This window comes from Monodelphis domestica, chromosome 5, assembly GCF_027887165.1.
Source record: "Monodelphis domestica isolate mMonDom1 chromosome 5, mMonDom1.pri, whole genome shotgun sequence".
Classification (NCBI taxonomy): domain Eukaryota; kingdom Metazoa; phylum Chordata; class Mammalia; order Didelphimorphia; family Didelphidae; genus Monodelphis; species Monodelphis domestica.
In genome coordinates this window covers 252,185,142-252,209,400 of record NC_077231.1, presented here as the reverse complement: position 1 = coordinate 252,209,400, position 24,259 = coordinate 252,185,142, and the positions used below count along the sequence as shown (strand labels likewise).

Below are 24,259 nucleotides of genomic sequence, written 5' to 3'. Positions count from 1 at the left end.
TGCCTCACTTTTGTATTTGTAGTGTTTTGTACAATGCCTGACCCAGAATGGACCCTTTGATAAATGCTTTTTGACTTGAATTATTGTTGTTTGATTTAGAATCATAGATATTTTTTTTAATTTAAAGGGAAAAAGGAACCCTAAAAAAGAACATTTGCAATGGGTGGTACCAGTATATATTATTGTAAATACTTCAATTTTCTATAGCACTTTATAATTTATGAAATATCTTCTTCACAAAAACCAAGGAAGCCCCTAGTTCTTTGAGTAGACTCTCATGATGGACTTACCGAAGGATATGAACAAGAGTCGCACCAGATGTGAAGGCATGGATGGGTTACAACAGTACCACTAGAGGGATTTCCCATTTAGATGAGATCCCAGATCCATTTGAATATTAAGCTCAAGATTTTGTGTGACCATTTTACAGAGGAGAAAATTAAAACTATAGGAAGTCAAGGTAGTTCTGATTATGTCACAATCACCCTCTTCCCCCATCTATCCTCATTTGGACGTTTTCCTCTTCCATTAGACTGTAAGCACCTTGAGGACAGGGGCTGTCTTTTGCCTTATCCCCAGTGTTTAGTACAGTGCCTGGTATATATTGAGCACTCAATAAATATTGATTAATTGATTGATTGAGTTACTTAAAGCCATACAACTAAGTCTATTGACCAAATGAAAACCATGGTTGACAGGGGAGGTGGTAGTGTGTTCTCTAGTTGAATAAATTTGGGTTTTGCTATCTTTGTGTGAATGGTTTCTTACCTTATTGGAAGGTTCAGTCTGATCAATCACCTTGATAAGACTCACTAGAAGTGGGGATTGCTATTTTGTCTTATCCTCTGCACTCTTCGAGGAGCCTAGAAGCAGCCTGTTTGCAGATTAGTCAGAGCAGGGATGGGGTTCACCCAGGGGAATCTGCCTATGGCACGAGTGCCCACACCCTTGGCCACCTACTGATTGGGTGAAAATGTTGAGCCATTCCCTTGATTTAGGGCAGCAGCTGCTTCATAAACCCACTTTTGGGACTGGGCTGGGATGTAGGCAAAAAGAGAAAGACTCTGCTCACTTGGGAGATTGTAATTGGCAGTCCACATTTGGTGGATGGTGGAGTAGACAGATGTATGGTCAACAGGTCAGGTCAGGGCCAGAGAAAACAAGAGGGTGGTGAGGTAGGGGCCGAGTTGAGGTCAGGGACAACAGCCAGACTCTGTCCCTGAAGGGCTAGTTGTGTTGACAGAGGATTGCTTTCAATCACCCACATTTAATAGGATGGCTCAGGAATTTCTGGGTAGAGACAGCCTATTCAGCATTAAAAGAGATTTGGGGGATAGGGTGCCATAATCTTTTAGATTCCTAGCTTTGCCTCTTCTTTTTTTTAGTCCAGAAAGGAATCCCCTTTAGAAAAGAATTCCCTTCATCTTATGGGGGAGGTAGTGCTGTCTAGGTGGAAGAGAAAAAAAGATGGATAGGATCCCCTCAAAACTTTGGGGCCATCAGCTTCTCATATGGTTGCTAGGCAGTTGGGAAGAAGGCATTTGCTTGGGTTTCTGACAAATAACACAGAAGAGGAGGCAGGAGAAATGGAAAGAGAGAGGGGATAGTTTTGCATCTATTTATTTTTACTTCTCCAAATATATAACTATATTATTAACTCCTCTAGGGCAGGGTGTACATTTTCTGCTATGTCTATAGCTCCCACAGTTCCCAGCACATAGTAGGCACTCAATAAACACTTGCTGGATAAATCATATCCTATGGCTTTGTACTGGTACTTAACTTTTTATATGCATCTGTACTGTTCCCTCAACTAGGTTGGAAACCCTCCCAGGATCAACCCTGTGCATTATACTAATGCAGTGCTATACATAGAATAGATTCTCAAAAAATAGACAAGATCATAGACTTAGAGCTACACTATGATCCAATTCAATTCCTTTAATCCAAAAATGAAAAACAAACAAACAAACAAACCAAATCTAGCAAGCTTAGTAATTTGCCCAAGGTCCCCAGGTAGGTGAGTTGCTGAGGTATAATTTGAACCCAGGATCACTCAGCTAGTAAGTTGAGGTCTTCCTGGCCCCAAATCACCCATATTCTCTTTGATGCACCATTCCAAAGCAAGAGCAATTCTCTATAGTGAAAGCATTAGGAACTGTTCAAAACCTGAGCACCAATGGCTCGCTGGCTCTCCAGAGCTACCCTGTTATGTATTGGCATTTGCTTACATTTTCCCTTCCTCTCTTGCATTATTTATTAATTTTTTTCTTGAGAATTAGGACAAATGTTCCTGGTTGGGCTTATTTTAGGGAGGCTCTTTGAAAGGTTGTTTGGTAACAAAGCAGAAGCCTATTTGTTTACTTATTAACAAATTTGCTTCTTGCAGCTGCATGCCCTGGATTGTTGGCTAATTCTTAGTTATTCAGTGCGCTTCTCTTGGCATCAGCATTGTTGGTTTTAGATTTTAAGTCCTCAGGGGAAAAGGATGGGATTTTCCCTGCTTATACTGTACCCAGAACACAGCCATGGCCATTTGGCAATCAATTAATAACCATCTTCAAGTATTTGAAGGGTTATCATGGGAAAGAGAGATCGGATTTATTCGACTTAGCCCAAGGGATGGAACCAGGAGCAAATAAATGGAAGTTACAAACAGGAAGATTTAGGCTCTGACAACACTAAAAAAAAGTCTTCATTATTAGATAGGGATGGAGAGAGACTGGACCTAGGAATCTCGTGGCAGAGAAAATTCTCTCTAGCCATTCATATCAACATTTCATTTTCACCTTCCACTGAGAGTTGACTTGACCAGACTTGACCATTCCCATCGTACGTGTTAATGGTGGGACTTGAGCTCAGAATTTCTGGCTTCAAGGCTGGCAATTAGTCGTCCAAGAGTGTGTTGAGTTCCCTCAGGAGTTGGTGGGATCTTTGAGCAGGAGGACCATTTGTTGGGTACGCCATAGAGGGAATTCTTGGTGAACTTTGTGCTTCCTCTACAGTATGAAATTCTGTGGTTTTAAATAAATACTACCATCTGATGGTAGTAAATTAAAAGATATGTAACTAGAGTGGGGAAACTGGAACTTTGCTCCAGGGTGCAGACATTCAGGGGGAACTAATAACACTTTCAATAATTTGGCAGGTTCCTAGTGAGCACCTAGTTATCCTGAATAATTCCCTAAAATAGGAAACTAATTATGAATGGTTTTCCCTTTTTCTCAGCTGCAGAACCCCAGGTAAATTCCATGGTTAGCCTGGTCTACCTCCCTTAGCACTTGAAGGTGAATTTTATATAAATGATATAGAAATTAAAATTTATATTAAAATATATACATTTATGTAAATGTCCTGAATGCAATCATTATTCCTTACAAATTTGTCAAAAAACCAAGGATTTACTGAATACTTATTAAATCTGTACAAGGTATAGTTTTAGATGCTAAGGAAGATATAGAGAAATATAAGACAAAATCCCTGCTCTCAAGGAGATTACAAATGAATTGGAAAGAAAATATATTTAAGATATACATATACAAATATAAATACAAATATATATATACACATATACATATATTTATCATAGGAGATATATGGTATTTACTAAGTAAATAGTACAAATAAAAATTATATTGGAATTGAGGAGAGAGGTCATTGTGGGTTGCATCTGGCTTCAAAAATGATAGAGAATTTCAAATGGCGCTTGATGGTCTGGTTAGAGTCACATGGGTAGGAGGGAGGAAAGATGGTATTCTAAGGAGGAGAAATGGTGTGAATGTAAGTCATATGTAGAGGATTTTAAGATTTAAAGCCACAAGGGACAATAAAGAGACCAGTCTAGATGGAGCAGTAGTTTGTTGTAAGGGAGCAGGGGGAAATAAGGCTGGAAAATTGGTCAGGGTCAGATTTTGGGGGGGCTTGAATGCCAAGTTAAAGGAGTTAGGACTTTATCCTATAATAATAAAAATAAATGTACATAGTACTTTAAAGCTTTAAAAGCACTTTTCTCATAACAGCCCTATGAGATCATAAGTCCAAGTATTATTATCTCTATGAATAAGAAAACTGAGGCTCAGAAGATTAAGTGAATTGTCCATTTGTCCTATAGCTTATGAGACACCTGAATTCAGGTCTTCTAATTACAAGGCCTTTTTCTACACTACGCCTGTCCCATTTTCTTTATTGAATAATTTTGTTGTTGAGTCATTTCAGTCATGTCTGACACTTCATGACCGCCTTTGGGTTTTCTTGGCAAAGATATTGGAATGGTTTGCCATTGCCTTCTCCAGCTCATTTTACAGATGAGAAAACTGAGGCAAACAAGGTTAAGCTTGTGTGAGTTCAAATTTGAACTCAGGGAGATGTCTTTCTGACTCCAGACCTGGCACTCTATCTACTACACCTTCTAACTGGCCATCTCTACAATAATAACTTATAATAGTAGTGCTTTGAGATTTGCAAAACACTTTATATATAATGGAAGAAATATAAGTGCTAGCTTTGGAATCCAGATTTGGATTCAAATCCCACCTCTGTTATAACATTGGCACTTTCTATCTATGTGACCTTGGAAAAATCACTTAATTTTTTCTTGGCTTCAATGACTTAATTTTAAAATGACAATTTAGGGAAGAAATTAGATTAGATCCATTCTTTCTCAAGCCCTGTCAGATAATATAAAATACAGCTTCATAGATGTGTGACAAACAGCAAATACACCTAAGATCAGAATGATCTATTTTAAAACTACATTAAATTTAAAAAATTTTGGAGAGTTTCCTCTGATGTTCTGAGAAGCAGTGTGGTATAGTAGTTAGAGTGCTGGACTTGGAGTAGAGAAAACTTGGGTTTGAATCCTGCCTTAGACATTGCATGATCCCAGGGTTCCCTTATCTATAAAATGAGGGAGTTGATCTTACTGACCTTTAATCTCTATGATCCTAAGAACCTTCACTTAATCAATCAGTAAACATTTATAAAGTTCCTGCTATGCACCAGAACACCCTGTTTCAATGCTGACTTGAAAAAAATCACTACCAAGAATATTTCTTTAAAATTGTTTAAAACAGCATTGACAAAATAAGCTTTGGAAAATGCCAGAATTTCTCCCTTACCCCCAAACAACTCTTTCTCTGTTGTTGCTATTAATGTTCATGAGTATAGCTGTTTCCTGATGAGCAGCCCTCATTTTCACTCAAGTCCTGCTGTAATCCTTATGAGCCATCGTGGATCAGGACACCTGGGAGAAACCAAGAACAGATTGGTGAATTCACTTTGTTAATGATGACCTGCAAACTCCCTAGCAACAACTCCAAGCATCAATTTATTAAAATAAGCATGTGATATTTATAATGGATCAAGGAAAGATGCTCCCTTGCATAACTAACATCAAAGACATTAGAAGCATCTTTGAAGCTTGGCTTATATTAGTCAACTTCCTGCCACACATGACACCTAACCCTGACAGTTTGGGAAATTAGTGTGGACTGTATGCCCAGGTAAGAGAAGAAGAGAACTCAGATTATTAAATTAAGGATTATAAAGTGATAGAAAAACTATTAATAATGCAGATATAAGCCTAAAAGTGTATCTTGAATATATATTTACAAATATATACACATAACTCTGTCTGTCTATCGCTCTGTCTTTTAGTCTGTCTGTTAGTCTATCAGTCTATGGATGTGTCTCTCTATGGGTCTATCTGTTAGTCTATCTATCCATCTATCTATGTATCCATCCATCTCTCTCTCTCTCTCTCTCTCTCTCTCTCTCTCTCTCTCTCTCTCTCTCTCTTCATCCATCCATCCATCCATCCATCCATCCATCCATCCATCCATCCATCCATCTATCCATCCATCCATCCATCCATCCATCCATCCATCCATCCATCCATCCATCCATCCATCCATCTATCCATCCATCCATCCATCCATCCATCCATCTATCTATCTATCTATCTATCTATCTATCTATCTATCTATCTATCTATCTATCTATCCATCCATCCATCCATCTAAGTATCCATTCATGTATCTATTTTTTCTTCTAAAGAGCCAAATGTCAAAAATTTATGAGAATATTGTTGATATCTCTCTGAGACGTGAGGAGGTAAAAGTGAGGTAAACTGTTTGACAGATTTTGTGAGGCTGGGGACCTGGACTGTGGTAGCCTGAGAGATGAGGGAAGAAAAGGGACCATTCAGATGCCAGTAGTAGGGATCAATCCATGTTCAGATAGTATGCCCCCTGCCATTTGGTGGAGTTCTGCCTATCATTATCCTAGACATATTTTTGTTGGTGTTAAATTTTTCCTATGATCTCTGTTAAAAGAAATTTGAAACATGAACAGCTAGGATCAGGAAGAAGAGAAAGATGAAGGTAGATAGCACTTTTCATTGTGGGGCATTTGGAGTTGTATTGAGCAGAATAACTAAGACTTTTATAGTTGATCTTTGTTACAATATTGCTGTTACTCTGTGGATTGTTCTAGTTCTACTCTCTTCTCTTTGTATCAGATCAAATAAATCTTCCCAGGTTTTACTGAAACCATCCTGCTTGTCATTTCTTATAGAATAATATCATTCCATTGTAATCATATACCACAACTTGTTTAGTTTTTCCCAATTGATGAGCATCCCTTTAATATTTAATTCTTTGTTACCATAGAAAGAGCTTCTATAAATATTATTGTACATATAGGTCCTTTTCCATTTTCTTTGAGATACAGATCTAGTAGTGATATTGCTAGGTTAAAGAGTGTGCACAGCTTTATAGCTTTTGGGACATAGTTTTCTTCAGAATGGTTGGAGTAGTTTAATAACTCTACCAGTAGTGCTTTAGTATCCCCATTTTCCCACATTCTCCCTTTGCCCCATTTTATTTTATTTTATTGTTATTTATTTATTTATTTTTTACCACATTACCTTTTATTCTTTCAGGCTCCCTCAGCTGATCTCAACTGATCTTCATTTTCTTCGCTGACCCTCTCATTTTCTTTACTCCATTTGGTCATTTCCTATTCATTCTGTTGTGACTTTCTTCCATCCCCTTTTATGTCACTTCCCTTTTAGGCCCTCTTCTTATTCTTCTTTTCCTCTAAAGAAATTTAACAATGGACGAAACTTTCACGATCATTTCAATTTATTGAGCTCTTACTATGTGCCAGACTATGCTAGCTGCTGGTGAGAAAAAGACAAAAATGAAATAACTCTTGACCTCAAGGAGTTTCCATTCTAAGGGTCAACTAATTCATTTTACAAGTAAGGTATAAATTCCAGAGCGAACTGGGCATTGCTTTGAGAAAAGTACTTTGTAAAGTTTAACACCCCATATGTAAATGTGAGTAGTTGTTATTCTTAGCCCTCTACCTATAAAAGTCATAGCTGCCATTTAAACAATAATAAGACAAATTTAGTTGAATGTTAGGAGGGAAGGGAGACCTTGAAGACAGTCCAGGTCTTATGGGTGGTAAGAGGAATATGGAGACCATGAGACACAGCTGGGGAGGAATTCATCCTGGGAGTGGCTACAGGAAAGGTAGTAGGAAATCTGCCATCTGGTAGTTTTCTGCTTTAGTTAATTATTCTTGCTAACTATGTGGTAGGTGCCATTGTTTCTGTCTATAGAAGACATACAAATTCTCCCAAACTTTCCAAATTCAGGTGTTGTGAGGTAAAGCTTTATGGTCTTCAAAATTTTCTTTTGGATTGAGGTATAGAAGACTGGAAGATTGAGTTCAAATTTGGGTACAGACACTAACTTTGTGACTGGGCAAATCATTCAGAAGCATCATTAGGGAAACATCATCTTAATGGTATTAGTGATGAAAACATAATATTATCTCCCAAAATAGCAAAATGATAAACAAAATAGGGACCAGTGTAATTCAGCTCATTGTAAGGTACACTTGTGAGAAAGACTTTAAAAAAATAAATGAGTCAAAAAGGCACAGAAAGCTAGCACAATAGATGCCCTTGGTCAAGGGCTTATAGTTTTGTATGACTTTAAAAGATTCTTCTAATCAGGATCAAGGAACTAATTTCCAGGACTCCACAGGAGAGCATGCCTCCTTCCCTTCTCTTCTGTTTGACACCCAATGGCAAATAGAATTATTTCTTCTTATGGACTAGAATATTACCATAGTATTACTACACTGTCCCAGAGCAAGGCATGGAGCACTTACGCCTACAGCTTTGAGTCCAGCCACCTTCCAAAGTGCTGTCCTAACCAGATTAAAATGTAATTGGGAAATATTTAACCAACTAAATTAAAACACAATAGAACACAGATCATGATAATATGTAATTTTTAAACCAATATGCTACCTTCAGGTATCCTTTTATATGGTTTAGATATTTTAGAAATATATTCATATATATATATATATATTTGAGTTTGATACATATATATGCTATATATCTGAGAATCATGAAATACTATGAATGGAGAAGAATCAAAATGGCCAATGATCAATGGAGAGATGCATAATGAATTTAGTAGTCAGGAATAGATTAAAGAAAATGATGTGCTAGAGAAGCTGTGTGAAATACCTTTCAAGGACATATGAGACTAAAAAAAGGAAGTGGACTGATCATGTGACAAGGGAAATGAGTAGGGGTGGGTAAGAGCTAGATGAGTATTACTGTTATGCATGGAATAGTAAAAAATCAGAAGAACTCCAGAACTTTGGGCAACTTCTTTATGGTTGAGTTAAGGAAGAACCTGGACCACAAATGACACAAAATGAGAAGTCATGATTTATAATCCCCTTTACCCCATCAAGGACTACACTCATCTCAATTCAATAAATATTTGTTAAGTGCTTGCTATGTGCTAGGCATCATCCTAAGTATTGGGGATGCAAATAAAAAAAAGAAATATAATCAAGGATCTTACAGTGTAATGGGAGAAGATAACACACTAAAAGGAAGCTGAAAAAGAGAAATATCAAGATAAATAATCTATTCCCTTCTACCAATCAATCTACAAGCTTTTACTAAATGCCTACTTTGTGCCAGGCACTGTGCTAACTGGGGATAAAATGCATTAAATTAATTAATCCCTACTTCAAAGCCCTACTTCACAAATAGTGAAGACAAGGGCACAAGTATATGTAGAATAATAATAATGAGAATAAATATAAAGTAGTTAAATACAAGGAAATCTGAGAGGGAGGCATCAGTGGTTGAGAGGATTAGGAGTCTATGGTGGTGCTTGAGCTGTTATTCCTTGAAGGAAGGGAAGGATTGCTGATAGGGTCTATTCTAAGGATGGGATAGCCAAAGCAAAAACACAAAGATGGGAGATAGTGTGCCATGTGTGAGGAAGCAAGAGAAAGCTAGTTTGGGTGGATGATAGAATGAGAGAGAGGGAGAGGGAGAGAGAGAGATACAGAGAGAGAGGAGAGAGAGAGAGAGAGAGAGAGAGAGAGAGAGAGAGAGAGAGAGAGAGAGAGAGAGAGAGAGAGAGAGACAGAGAGACAGAGAGACAGAGACAGAAACAGAGAGAGAGAGAGACAGAGAGAGAGAGAGAGAGAGAGAGAGAGAGACAGAGACAGAGAGAGACAGAGAGAGACAGAGACACAGAGACAGAGAGAGACAGAGACAGAGAGAGACAGAGAGACAGAGACAGAGAGAGAGAGAGACAGAGACAGAGACAGAGAGAGACAGAGACAGAGAGAGAGACAGAGAGAGACAGAGAGAGAGTAATGTCCAGTGGGGCTGGGAAAAAATTGGGGCTAATTTGTATAGTGCTTTAAAAGCCAAACAGAGGACTTCATTTTTGATTCTTCAGCAGCAGCAGTTTCCCACATAGAATCAAAGTGAGTCCCAAACTTTCTTGCATTCACCCATATTTCAATACCTCATGGTGCCTGTGGTTTCATCAGGATAGGATCCTCTCATATATTTGCTGATTGCAACACTCTTACTAGGATATTTTATGGATGACCAAAGAAAAGGAAAAAAAAGAAATTATTCGTGACATTGCCAAACTTTAAGTGATGATTTTCCACCAACTTAACTAGACTGGACTTCAGAAAACAGTTTAAGTTAAGACCCATTCTGGAAGCTATAGAACAGCTTGGAAGGGCTTGTCAGAGCTTGCTATTCCTTTTGTGAAACCTCTGAAAACTCCAAGTCATCTCCATATTATCATCACAAACCTCAGAGAAAGGATCTGACTCATATTCATATAATATCTATTTCATAAGATGAGCAAGTTAAAGAATTAAAAAAAAATTCTCGGTTGGTTTTTTATTTTTACCAACACTACCTCAGCTCAAGATCCCTTAGGAAAAGCATTTCAAGACAGGCAGAATAATGTCCTTCCTGCCACAACATAATTTTCCAGCTGTCAAGGGAAAACCACATATTGTACCCCCAACAAAAACTATGATAGAATAGATAATAACCACTCCCTAAGGGCACCATGCATCAGCGCTACTCAGAAAGGAAGACAGCAAGAGCTTGAAGTTACTATTAACTCTTTATTTTAAAAGACACAAAATGTGTGACTGACCAAGCTTACTAGAGACTCATTTACTGCAGACTGGGTCATTGGTTTTAATGAACAAAAATAGCCTAACTAGTCAAGAGACATGGGGACATTGTACTGGGTTGAAAGTGACCCAGAAAGGCAAGGGAAATTTGATGAGAAGTTAAAATTTTTCCTCACTCTCTATTCAAGAGGTGTTTATCAAGGCAAAGTATTCTATCTGTGAAAACCACAATTTATATGTGTTACTCATCTCTATTGTCTTTATAAGAAATATCTTGCAATTTATTTGAAAGCACCAGAATTGAAAGTAAGGAGAGTCAATACTTTTCTTTGCATTTCAACAATACCTAGAATGCTATGGAAGGGCAGTATCCAAATCTTTCAAATGGTGTCCATGTGAAACTGATTTTAAAACAATAAAATTAAAATTCTATTTTTATTTATTTATTTTTAAACAAATAGTTACCCCCATTCTAACTTTCTTGAAAATAACCTATATATGTCACAATTTTTCTGATGTGATTTTTGGTCATCTAGACCAGGAGCTCTCAAACTAGGGTTTGTGGATTTCAGGGGGTCCAAGAACTTGGATGGGATAAAATTACAGCTTTAAATATAATTATTTTCTTTTATAATCCTATGTATTTTAAGTGATGTTATTTTGAGAAGCTAGGAACTAGGTGGTATCATTGAGAAAGTGTTGGTCTTGTTGTGTAGAAGACTTAACTTTGTGAGTTCAAATTTGGTCTCAGACACTTACTCTGTGACCCTGAATAAGTTGCTTCATCCTGTTTGCCTCAATTTCCTCACCTGTAAAATGAGCTGGAGAGGGAAATAGCAAACCACTCCAGTGTCTTTGCCAACAAAATCCCAAAGGGGCTCATGAATAGTCAGACAGGATTGAAAAGGACTGAGCAACAACTAATTCTAAGAAGAGTCTATTCCACCAGGATTAATAACCCCATAAAGATGAAGAATTCTTGACCTAGGTGAATAAGAACAATTAATATCTGGAATGTCAGTCTTTATGGGGATTTAGTTTGTAAAGGAATAAAATGTTCACTTTGAGTCAAAGCCTCCAATCCCTTTCTTCCTGCTCTCCATGTTTGCTTGAGCTAAAAATCCAGAGGGAGGGTGATCTTATTTTGAATGAAAGCAAATGGAAGATGTTGGTTTGCCCTCAAGATGCAGAGGCCTCCCAGAAAGAAAATACTTAGTTTATCAAAGTACTGGCATAAATTCCAAGAGGGAAAAGAGGCAAAGAACAGAATCCCTTGGGAGTTCTGTTAATTTTTTAAATATTTATCTTCCCAAACCTTTTAAGGGCAGGTTATTAGTGAATCAGAAAATCCTGTGGCTGGAAGGGACTTTGAGAGGTCATCTGGTTCTCTTTCTTCCTCCCTCCCTTCCTCCAATCTTTCCCCCTCGATTTCTAATAGATAAGAATCTATCACATTCTTAAAGGCTGCCAAGGAAAGAGATTGCACAACCTCCCTTGGTAGCTCATTCCAATGTTTAACAAGTCCCACAGTCAGGAAATTCTTCCCTATCTGTAACTTAAGCCCCTGGTGCAGCAGCGTGAGCCTGTTTTCTTTTGATCTCTCCTTTGGGGAACAGAGAACAGCTAGGACTAATCCTCTGTGTTGGGGCCCTTTACATCCTTGAAGACTCATGTAATTCACCTCTCGATTTTTTTCTTCTCTAGGCAAAGCAATCGCTACTCCTTTTAACTTTTCCTCATAGATCCATCATATTCCCCAACATTTCCATTTCCTATCTGTCCCCTGAATCCTAATCAGGTTTGCCACATCCTTCTTCATAGTAGAGAAAGGAATCTGACAGGAGGCCAAGGAAGGGTATATAAAACAATGGGAAGATTACCCCCAAGGTAACTCCCTCCTGCCATTCCATTTATAGATTTCTATGCCAAGACCTGACAGAAATTTCCGAATCACCCTGGTACTTTTTTGAATCCTTCCTAAAAAGTCAATATTTCCCCTCAATATCTGAGAGAGAAAAAAATACCCCCTTCCAATATTGCATACCTCAGGGAAGCTCACTAAAATTTCCCTGTGCAGTTGAACTAAGAACAACACAGAGCTTGAGTAGTTTATCTTCTGACCTAAATTATAAGTGAATTTCCAAAGGTGAAGAATAGCTTTATTACAATCAGCATTGACCAATAAATCATCATTAGCTCCAAGTCTCATTCCAGTGTTATAAATATGAGACCTCATCCGACCTATTACTTTGAAATATTAAATGTCTGTTTAAGAGGACTCTCACCCAGGCCAGAGTCAAACCAGACAAATGGGAGAAAGCTGAGCTTTGCTAAGCAGTCTTAGAGAGTGCCACAGAACTGTTCACACTTTCCATTAATCACCCATCAAAGAGCATTTGCAAATGGTGTGCATGTGGCAGGGACCTATGTCATGCTGCGTACCTTACACAGGTTTGAAACAGATCATGGCTATTCTCCATTTAGGAGTTTGCTCTCTATGAAATTCAGTTCCCCCACGCACTAAGCAACTGCTTGGCATTCACTTTCAGCATGTGAAAAAGTAATTACAGGCACCTCGCAGAAACCCTTTAAGGCATAAAGTCATTTTTGGCCTCTTTGTCAAAGACTCACACTCCAGAAATGAACCAGAGGGGCCATTCCAGATTTTTCAAGCAGATTAAAATAAAGGAAATTCCACCCACCACACAGGGATCCTTTCTTAAATGAAGGAAAAGGTTCAGGATGGTAACTCTTTTTCATAGCCAGCTAGTAAATGCAGAAAACAACCCTGTGAAAGACTAAGTCCAAAGAAGGACCAGTGATTTGCATGTCACATTTCACCTTCAGATATTGTCCTCCAGACCTTCGGTGGCTTCATCTTGTAGAAGATAAAGATTCTTTCAGATTTTTAGATTCATAGTGTAAGTCAAGTCTTTTAGGAGATTTGGGGGTAATTGTTTAGAATTACAGCATATTTAGCCCTCAACGTTCTTGGTTTAAGAAATGACAGTATCTGTATTTTCAGGACATGTGACTCAATGTTGCAGAAATTTTCAATCAGATTAATAGCTGACTCATATCTAGAAAATGTTGATAGAGCTGAGGCTTATTATTCCTCATCTTACAGATGACAAAAATAAGGCAGCAAGAGGCTTAACCGACTGATAAAACCAATTAGTGGAAGAGACATGATAGGATTCTGGTCTTGTTACTGCCAACCTAATTTGGCTTTGCTGTCTGTCCCAACCTCTTCAAGCCAACTTCCATGGCCATGTGGCTGTTTCCCAGATTACTAGGATTTTTTCAGAGGCTCTCCTCTGTCTTGATGACTACATTTCCCAATAGAGGGCTCAAGGCACAATGTCATGAATCAGATGTACATTCAATCAGGTTCAAGTTGGTTTCCATGGGTCTTTAACATGTATAATGGATGGTAGGAAGGATTTATGCTCTTTGTGGAAGAAGATAAGACTCCCAAGCCCAATGGAGCCATGATGGTTGGCCTTTTTCTCTTACTCTGAAATATGTCTTGGTGCCTCTTTATATGATATTTTTTTTGTTATAAGAAGATAGCATTGAGTAGATTCAAAATACTGGGCATTTGTCTTTATAGTTTTTTCGTTATGGGAAGATATCATTGAGTACATTCAAAATACCAGGCATTTGAATCAACATCCACTTCTCCATTGTATTTGGGGAAATAAAACTATCTAAGAGCATAAAACAACTTCATGAGCCTCAGACTGGATACTTCAGAAACCAGGCATTCCATTCTGCATGTGTTAGGCAACTGTTTTGAATGAACTTGCTCCATGTGAAAAAGTAATTACTTTAATGCCAGATGAACCAGGCTAATTCTAGAGAGAGACTTTTGCAGATACTAGAGTGAAAAGTCTTGGCTGCCTCAGAATGGTGCAGACTCTATCCCAGGTGAAAATTCACCCTATCCTAATGGCCAAGAATAGAGAAAATGTGAGTTAAGTGTTAGGTGATAGCTTGCTCAGCTGAAACTCTGTAAATATCTTCTCTTTCAGAATTTTCTGATGTCAAACCAGCCATCTGCATTGATGGCTTTGCTCCTTCTTTAATAAGTTGTAAATTGAGCAACATAATTCTCCCCATGTCCAAAACTTGTAAGCCAAATACCCCATTCATAAATTGGCTGACTGTATGTTATAACTTGTCTGTCATCACATTCTTTCATTACGATCTGGGGGTTGGTTTTTATGCATTTCAAGAGTCTATCCACTTGTGATTCACTTCATTTGGTGTGGACTACATATTAATTCTTTGGAGGTGCTGATAAACCCCTTGTTTGTGTTTGACCAATAAGCCAAGGCTCCATGGCTGTGTTTACAGGACTGGATCCAGTGAATTTGAAACCATTGAAAGATTTAGCTTCAATTTGTCAAATCTGCCATTTTTAAGATTCTTTCTAAAAATGTAATTTAATTTTTTTTCAATTAAGAAAAAAATTGAGTTCTCTCCATTTTATTTCCTTTCCCCATTAAAAAGAGAAAAACAATACTCTTTTAAGAAATATGCATAGTCAAGCAAAGTAAATTATTGCATTGATCAGGTCCAAAATCACATATGCATTATTTTGTATCCTGAGACTATCATCTCTCTGTCATGTAAGATTAAAATGAATATTCAAATACTCCAGGTATTATATTTTATAAAGTTTATTAGTAGTAACTTGAAGCAAAAGGAAAATAATAGCCTCAGTAAAGGAAAAAATTCCTGGGACAGCAAACATGAGTGTCAAGAGAGTGCAGAGCACCATAGCAGTAAGAATCAAAAGGGCAGAGTTACAGAACTTATCTATACATGTAGCGACACAAATGTGAGGATTAAGAAAAAAAGGATTGTGGGAGATGAAGTCCAAGGGTTCAAGATTTCTAATTACACATTCATGCTGTGGGTAGTGTGCCCTATCATTTTATTATCTATCATATTATCTTGAATAATGGTTAATCGTTGCCTGGATCATAGTTCTAAAGTCTTTCAAAACTGTTTAATCTTTCTAATGTTGTTATAGAAATTGTTCTTCTGGTTCTTCTCATTTCATTTTGCATCAATATAAACCTTTCCAGGTTTCTTTGATTCTGTCTCTTACTTCATATTTTAAAGTATTCTATTAAATATGTGTTACAATTTATTTAACCATTCCTCCAAAGGGGACACCCACTTAGTTTCTAGTTCTTTATCACCACAAATAGAAATATAAGTATTTTTGTATAAAGGGGTCCTTTCCCCCTTTTTAGATCTCTTTGGGGCACAGGACTAGTAGTGGTGCCCTTGGGTCAAAGAGTATGCACAGTTTTATAGCCCTTTGGGTATAGTTTTACAGAATGGCTGGGTCAGTTTACAGCTCTTCAAGCAATACATTAATTTATCTATTTGCCAGTAGCCCCTTCAAATTTTTAAATTTTCCTTTTTTTTTTGTTTTGGTCATCTTTGCTAATTTGGTGGTATAAAGTAAAAACTACTTTTAATTTGACCTTCTCTAATTGGTGTAATGGTGGAATTAGTTGGTGGTAAAAGGGATAGAGGAGGAATGGATATCTTCCCCTTCAAAGCAGAGTCCAGGAAAGGCAGCTGGTATTTGAAACTGGCCCAGAGAGAGAAGAGAGGGAGTGAGTAGTTTCCCCCTTCAACCTTCCCTCCTCAGCTATGACTGCTTCCCTAAATTGGCTCTTGACTTCCTCCACTACTAGAATCTAAAGTTTTCTTCTCAGGGAGATTACTCTCCCCCTCAAGCTGGCTCACTTGAGTCACTTTGGGAAAAGACAACAATTTTATTATAATCTAAGTCAGCTAGGGTAACACAAAGAAATGGCTGATGGGAAGGGCATTGGTGAGGAAAGGGGGGGGGAAGGTGTCCCTACTCTAACTACCCCTTTTCTCTCCCTCCTTGATTTGGGGAACCCAGGCCTTGGCAGCCTTGGGCCCCCTGAGAGAGTCAGGTTTGGCTTGACCTAGTCTTGGCCCAACTGGCACAGTTCAGACCCAGGGCACCAGGAGCTGTGAGATAAGTTTGACAGAGGCTCAATGTCTTCTTCAGCTGTCACTTCAATTGGGAATTGGTGGGGGGAAGGATATCCTGTTACCAGGAGAGGAAAAGATGAGTAACTCCTCAGGAGAAAGTCTTGGCCAACCCTCTCTCCCAGGCTTTTCAAGATTGAGAGACCTAACTGAAATCTCAGTCAGAATCTTCTTGCTTCTCAAGATTCCAGACCTCCTGGGGTCCCTCCCCCATTGAGTAGAAAAGATCCAGCAGCCCTTCCGCCTGCCACTCTTCCTTGAGTGCAAAAACTGTCACATTGGTGATTTGGAGCATTTTTCATAGGGCTAAGAATAACTTGGATTTCTTTCTCTGATCACATCTTGCTCATATGCTTTTGCCAATTGAGGCATACCTTTTATAAGGTTCATCTTGAAGTAGGTCTAATTGACTAGATGCTTCAAGCACCCCCATTCTGTCCTGAGTTTATAGATAGTCTATATCTGAGTCCTCTAATTCCATATTTCAACATTCTTTTGGTTCTGTGTATTTCTGAAATCAAGCCACCATCTTCTCTTGCCTTACCTCCTTACATTCCTCCCAAGGGTCAATGATGTATATCTAGGGCAGAGGTTCTTAACCTGGTGTCTTGTCTGTGAATTTGTTTTAAAAATACTTTGTTAATTCATTCCAATATAATTGCTTTCTTTTTGTAATAGTATGAATTTTATTTTATATATTTAAAAACCTTTTTTTGAGGAAAGGGTTTGCAGGTATCACCAGATTAATGGTGGGGTCCATGACACATAACAAAAAGACTAAAAAACCCTGATCTAGGGAAGAATTTTAAATATATTAATTGAAAATTATTACATTTTGCTTTTTTGCTTTTTTCAAAGAAATAATCAGTTTTAAAAGTACCCTTTGCCACAATCATGATGGAGAAACAGTTTCATTTCCTCTAGCATCAGGGAAATTCTTATCTTATAAAAAACTGTAAAACCTCTTGGCATGTATGCCTTTGCAGAAGCCAAAGCTGTTGTTTAGATCTTCATTATCGAAGTGGGTACACAGTATGCTCAAAGGGCAAAGATAAGATGCTGCTGTATGCACACATTATTTTTCAAAATATTTATGATCCCACAAAATAGCATCTCGTGGATGAAGTAGTAAATAACTCAAGCCTAGCTTGGTACAACATATATATTTCTATCAGCACTGGCCTAACTAAGTCAACCATGAAGGAGAAAACAACAGGCTCCTGAGCTTCCTTTCCCAGTGACTACCTTGGTAATAATAGCATGGCAACTTCTAGAAGACAGGGACTCTGTTTAAGCAGAGGACAGTGGTTGCAAACATTTCATGGGTATTAGATAAGCTGTCACAAAGGGGCCCAAGTTAAAAGATCTCATTTATGCATCTTACCTTACATGACCAGGAATAAGTTACAGTCTCTAGGAATTTCACTTTTTTGCATCTGTAGGGTGGAGTTTAGGGTAAGGAATAGAAAGGATTTGATTAGATCATAACCCCCTTTTGTATGTGTGTCATAGACCCCTTTGTCAGGTTGGTGACCCCTAAGGATGCTTCTCAGAATAAGTTTTTTAAATGCATAAAATACAAAGGAAACCAATTTCATTCATTAATGAAATATTTGTCTTTTTAAAATGCTCATCTTCTGTCTTAAAATCAATACCGTGTATTGGTTCCAAGGCAGAAGAGTGATAAGGGCTAGGCAATGGGGGTTAAGTGACTTGCCCACGGTCATACAACTAGGAAGTGTCTGAGGTCAGAAAATTTCAACTCTTTTGGAAACAAAATCCATATGTTTATATACAGACTGGTGGCCTGAATCACACATGGAAATCAGTTATTACATTTTAGTTTCATCTTGAATATGAATCATAAGATGTAGAGCTTGAAGTAAACTTCAAATCTTTCCAATTCTTCCCATTTTTTCTGTTGTTATTCAGTCTTTTTAGTCATGCCCAATTATTTGAGGTCCTGTTTGTAATATTCTTTGCAAAGATGCTGGAGCGGCTTGTAATTTTCTCTTCAGCTCATTTTACAAAAGAGGAAACTGAGGCAAACAAGGCTAAGCAATTTGCCCAGAGTCATAGAGCTAGTAAGTATCTGAGGTTTTTTTTTTAACTTAGATCTTCCTGACTTTTATCCTGGCACTTTATCCATACTGTCATCTATGTGACTGCCCAGCTGCCCAATCTATAGAAGAGGACATTAGACGACTTGCCTAGGATTAAGCAGGTAGCCAGATCCAGGATTTATGACCCCAAATTAACTGTTCTTTCCACTACATCACAATGATCTTTCTCTATGTTTATTCTCATTTAGTCCAGATAAATTCAGTCTCAGATATATAAGGCCCATTGCCTAATAGGTTTAATAAATGCTTGAAAAGACCACACAGGCATACATTATCAAGGCATAGATCTAACCAAACTTACAGGGCGTCAGGAAAGAATTTAAAAAATTCTCCATGCTTTCTAAACACTGCTAAGGATGCCTATCCAAAAAAAGAATTTTATTTTTATGCCTAGATCCCTGACATGCCTTTAAATCACAACCTTGCATTTGCCATTGAGTTCCCCGGTGTCTCAGGAGCCCAGAGCGTACCCCATCCGTACAGCCATTGACTGCCCTACTGTGGGCAATCGTATCAAATGCAAACATTGGGAGGTTTCCTGCTCTCCCAAGCCTTATAGGAAATGCAGCCAGGAGTTCCATCTGGTACGCCATTTGCTAAATGTCCCATTTATGTCGAATACCAGGAAATGTGACTGTTTAAAGTCCTGGGGAATAAGATTTCCACTCAGCAGCTTTCTAATGGACATGCACAACTCTCAGTAGAGAAAGAGCAACCCAGCAAGATGCTCGAGTTACAGATGCCTGCACACGAACTTGGTCAGCTTCCCCTGTGTGGATAAAGACATTCCATGGTCCAGGGAAGCAGCTCCTTAAGCTTTGGGGGGGATTTCCTAACATTTGAGATACCCATAGAGGGCAGTGTTGAATATCTGCAAAAGCCAGCTCTCTGCAAAGTTACAGGTCCACCAGGGCATGTTCCACGCGTCTCTCTCCCACACTCCTGGCATCAGCTTCATAATGAACACGAGCAATTAAAGTAACTATCCCGCGGAACATATGGCTTTTGGACGAAGCTCCTTATTACTTCATCATAACTTTGATATTTGCAAAGGGCTGGATAATCATTTTTATTCATTATTCCTCATCAATAACCCTCTCCAGAAGGCTAGTATTATGAACGAGGCTTTTCAGAGACTTGAGTGCCAGAAAGGTTAAGGAACTAGTTTCGGGTCACACAGTCAGACACTGTCAGAGCTCAAATGAAAACCGGCATATTTGCATTGCAGGCTGAGGAGGTCATTCCTCTGAGTGGAGTCTGTTTTCTTTTTTCAGGACCTTCTTTGAATTAAAGATAAAAAATTTCCATCAACTCTGGATTATCTGAGAGGGAGTTCCTTGGTGGAGTGATTAATTAAGCCTTCACATACCTGATTTCTTCTTCTACCATGCATTAGCTGCCCTCTCTAATAGCTACGAATGACCCAAATAGATAAACTAGAATAGATGATTCTTTGAATTCCTAGAATTCTTTTGAACACTCAGCTCTAGCCTTTTGTGTGTACGTTGTGAACCTCTGTGGCAGTCCCTGGCGATACCTGTGGACTATCTTCTCAAGATAATTCAAACAATTCCTAATGGAAAGAAATGCTAAATTCCAGTTGAAAATAAGGATGTAATTTCCCCCCTATTTCCAGTTCAAGGACCTTCTGATATCTATCTATAGATTCCTGGGTTAAGAATCTCTATTCCACGAGTGATAACAATGGATTGAATGTGGAGCCTGAAGTCAGCAAGACTCTTCTTCCTGAGTTCAAATCTTGCCTATGACACTTATTGACTGGGTGACTCTGGACAAGCTCTTTAATCCTGTTGACCTCAGTTTCCTCATATGTAAAATGAGCTGGAGAAGAAAGGTCAGACTGCTCTGGTATCTTTGCCAAGAAAACCCCAAATGGGCTCCTAAAGAACTGGATATGACAGAAGTGACTGAATAACAATTCCACATGAAGCTATCCTTATCATGCTAGTGTTCAATGCCCTTTCTTCAACTTATACCTACATATTGTGAGAATTAAAATTTATATACAATAACTCAAGTATTATATTTATAAGATTTATTAAAATAAAAACTAGAGGTAAAAGGGAGCTAACTAACTCAAGCTGCAAGAAAGAAAAATAGGAAGAGAGGGCAGAGTCACTGAACTATATTATAAACAAATGTGACCACACAAGGTGGTAGAGAGAGGAGAGGGATTCTGGGAAATACAGAAGGACTTCTAGGGAGTGAAGTCCAAGGGATCAAAATTCTAATTAATACATTATGAATATGCTGTCTACCCATTAGAATTCAAGCTTCTCAAAGACAAAGACTCTTTTCACCGTACTTTCTATATCTCCAGAGTCTAAGGAAGTCAGTGTCTGGCACATATTGTTCAGTCATTTCAGTTGTGTCTGACTCTTCATGACCCCATTTAGGGTTTTCTTGGCAGAGACACTGGGGTGGTTTGCTATTTCCTTCTCCAGCTAATTTTACAGATGAAGAAACTGAGGCACACAGGGTCAAGACAATTGCCTATCATCAACTGACTAGTAAATGTCTGAGGCAGGATTTGAATTTAGATCTTCTTGATATCAGACCCATTGCACTGTCTGGCACTTAGTGGGCATTTAACTACTTGTTATTTTATGGATTAATGAATTTCCCTTTTTAGTTCTTGCTTTGAGAAAAGAGCTAGGGAAGGTGAGACAAAGATCAGAGCTGAATGATGAAATAAATTCCTGTAGGTGAGGTATTGTTTTATCTGTACCCCAATTTCCACTGTCCCCCAGAAGCAAGAATGGACTGCCTAAAACCCAAGAGTCATCTCTACTCTTAATATACAGCCCTGTGATCTTTAACACCTTTGATCCTGGCCAAAAAACACTCTATTTGTGTCTCCCATTCTGATGGTATTGGATAATTTTTTCAGTTAAGCTCATGTTGTTTTTGGTGTCATTGCACACCCAATCTCACTATTTCCCTGGAAGCCTGGTGACACATTCCATTATGTAATGTGCTGGCAGTTGAATAAGAGTCAAGCCCTTCCTGAGTATAGTTGTAATGTATGAAGTGTCAGCTCTAAAGTGGAGACTATTTCTTACAAAATGGCTTTGATAAATTGGTAAATGGAACTGACTGACAAAAAACTCCATAACAATGCAGTATCCTTTTATTGCCAATTTATTCCCCAAACACCAGTAAGACACAAAGAGGCTTTATAGACTAAGTAGATGCCATTATATTTGTGAGTGACAAATTAAGATGACAAGATTTTTTTCAGCTGAGTACTTGCATTAAATATGCACCTGTCAGTGGTCAATTTTTCACCCCTCTCATTGTTCTTTGCCAGCTCATGAGGCTTCAAAATGGGTGGCATATTGGGTAGCGGAAGGATCTAAATTTACATGAACTTTTTTTATAGTCTCTTTGTCTGACCATCCTCTGTGGCCTTCCTGTCCATATGTACCCACTGTCAGCCACTGGGAAGATTCTGTTAGTCTCTCTAGAGTCATGTGTTACTTTCATTCTTAATAACCAAGGTGCCAGTCCAAGGGCAGTCGGAAAGGGTGGAGAAATGCTAAGGTGCTACCATAGCCTAGGTCTGGTTTAATGGAACACACCCATATCTGAAGGTGTTGTGCCCACATCCTCTGTGCTTGCAACTAGGGTGCAGATGCAAAACACTTCTGCAAGTTGTTGTTGTTGTGCAGCTGCTGAGGGTGGTTGGTGCCAGGCAAACCAGATTGGTATCTGGGGCACTCATGGCCACAAAACCATGTGTTTTCCATCTTTTCTTAGCCCCTCTTGGAGATCCAGAGATCTTTTCTTTATTATTATTTTTTAATATTTTATTTTAATATTTAAATTTTGAAACTTTTATTTAATTAATTAAGAATATTTTTCCATGGATACAAGATTCATGTTCTTTCCCTCCTCTTCCTTCACCCCCTCCTGTAGCCCACGTGCAGTTCCACTGGGTTTTACATATGTCATTGATCAGAGATCTTTTAAAAAATAATCATGTCTAGAGTCCAGGAAATTGTTTTTCTGAGATGAAATAACATGGCGATAATTATTAAAGTCTTGGGTAGGTACTGTAAAAATTAAATTTATATTTCTAATAATAAAAATATTATATTTAATGAGTTTTATTAATGACCATTAGAAATCAAGGTATAAAGAGGAGACAAAATAAAAGACCTCATGCCCATGGCTGGTTAGCCATTTTCAAATTTTCCCTGCCTTACCACCATTACTGCTGCTGCTGATACTACATCATGCAAGAAGAGAGACCATGGGAGGCATTACTGCCATATTAAATACCAATAACATGATCACACCAATGTGGAGACATGGGAGATATTATAGGGAATTCTGGAAAATACCAAGAACTTCTGGGGAATGAAGTCTAAGGTTCAAAATCTCCATTTATACATTCCCCTCATCCTCCCAAGACCCTTGGAAGACTAGTCTCTCCAGTGGGTCTTATAAACATAGCAGCTATGAAATTACAATAATTTGAGGATGAGAGGAAAAGAAAACAAAACCAATAATTTCAAGGCTCATTGACAAAAAAAACAGTTAGGGCTGGCAGTCCTCTTCTGCATTAGAGTATACATTAAAAAACAAATTCATTTAAACCCCACACAGTTCAAATCACCATATCCCAAAGTTCACTCTGGATCTTCTGGTGCAGTTTGTGGTCTATAGAAGCATCTTCATGGTGTCTTCTCTGAACAGTTCACTTTCTGGATATGGAGAGATAGCATGTTTCTTATACTAAAATTACTTTCAAAAGGAATTTAAACTTTGCAATTTAAAACAGTAATAATAATAATACACCCCCCTGAAGAGGGTGTTGAAAAACCCAGGGATCACTTAGGAATGCATGGCTGAGTTATGAGGTATATGAATCAATTGGCAAGATAAATCAAAAACATAAAAAAATCCAAATAAAAAAAAACAATTTCTGGATGAAATATAGACTATCAAAGTCTTTTGTGAAAAATTCTAAGTAAAGGAAAAACAAATCTATAACAGGTCCTTGAATCAGGGCCTAATTAAAATGATTTAAGCAATTATGCGTTTACCCAGTCAGTAGCCAGGACTATAGAAAGTTTGTCACACCATGAAAGACAGAAAAGGGATGAGATTATAGGAGCAAGATAGGAGCCAAATTTGAGATACTTGGTAGAATGTGGGACAAGGAAGACCTGCCTTCAATGTGTGTTAAACAGTCGCAACCTGGAACCCCAAAGAAGTACCTCAGCCCTAGCCCCACCCCACTCTCAACCAATCCACTCCTCCCCCTCCCCCTCCCCATGCCTCCTGTCTCACCCCTTCAGCCCTAGCCCCCACCCCCACCCATGATGCCTCCAGCCCCAAACCCATTGCTCTGATTACCCCACCTACCCATGCTTCTTGCCTGTTCACACCACTTTAACCCCTCTCACTCATAACCAGCCCACTGCTTCCCTAGACCATGCTGCCTCCCACCCTACCCAATTAATTTCTCATACTGCTCCTACTTCTCATCCTTCTGGCACTCTGGACCCACAGCCCCTCCCCCTCAACTTGCCCACCCCTTCTCCTTCTCTTACCTACCC

The 24,259-nt window shown here is 38.4% G+C and overlaps 1 long non-coding RNA gene across 1 annotated transcript; it reads right to left on the bottom strand.

Annotated features, from left to right (window-relative positions):
• Nucleotides 1–5,052: 5,052 nt before the first annotated feature.
• On the bottom strand, nucleotides 5,053–16,813 carry LOC103102135 (uncharacterized). The gene is made up of 4 exons (XR_473342.3): nucleotides 16,614–16,813; nucleotides 9,864–9,929; nucleotides 6,926–7,097; nucleotides 5,053–5,242 (listed from the first exon to the last, which is right to left on the bottom strand). It is a non-coding gene; the product is annotated as an uncharacterized LOC103102135 (long non-coding RNA).
• Nucleotides 16,814–24,259: the final 7,446 nt, after the last annotated feature.